Below are 590 nucleotides of genomic sequence, written 5' to 3' on the forward strand. Positions count from 1 at the left end.
CGGCAGCATTGTGGAGGCTATGGGGTGGGCTGAAGCCACCCCAGAATTCACTGTAGTCACCCCATAGCCCCCCTCCCAGTGCTGCCGCTGCTGCCCACCCCAAGAGCAGACCTGGTCCAGCCCCACCACCAGGAAGAGCCTGGTGTTGCCCCTGACCCAAGCCCACAGCAGCAGCCCACCCTTGCTCCGCATACAGATCAGGGGGCACATACCCCCCATGGCTCCCCTGGGGTGCATGTAGCAGTAGGATCTGCCCTCACCTCCCCAGATGAGCTTCTTGAGGCTCAGTCTCGTGCCCTGCCCCAGCTAGGAAGCGCCTGCCCCAGCCCCATTCCTTCCCTCACCACAGGGGTCTTGATCTGCCCCACCATGCCCTTTGTCTCCTCGCCCCACCCCGCCCAACAGGCTTACCAGCCAGATGCTGCTGTCCAAATTGCTGGGCTCGCTGTGCACATGCTGTGGCTGAATACGCACACGTGGCATTTATTGGCAACATTAATTAGCCACATCAGCCAAAAAAAAGCCAACTGCCAATACTGTCAATTTTCATTTTTTATCAACAACAAAAAAAAACGGGGGGGGGGGGGGGG

At 59.0% G+C, this 590-nt stretch overlaps 1 protein-coding gene across 2 annotated transcripts in view; it reads right to left on the bottom strand.

The window, feature by feature from the left end:
* The window catches only part of FAM169A (family with sequence similarity 169 member A), a 79,999-nt gene that overhangs the window by 8,234 nt on the left and 71,175 nt on the right, over window positions 1-590 (bottom strand). The gene's annotated exons all lie outside the window — the stretch shown is intronic.

Source organism: Gavialis gangeticus, unplaced genomic scaffold (assembly GCF_001723915.1).
Source record: "Gavialis gangeticus isolate Ggan-Ray unplaced genomic scaffold, GavGan_comp1, whole genome shotgun sequence".
Classification (NCBI taxonomy): Eukaryota; Metazoa; Chordata; order Crocodylia; family Gavialidae; genus Gavialis; species Gavialis gangeticus.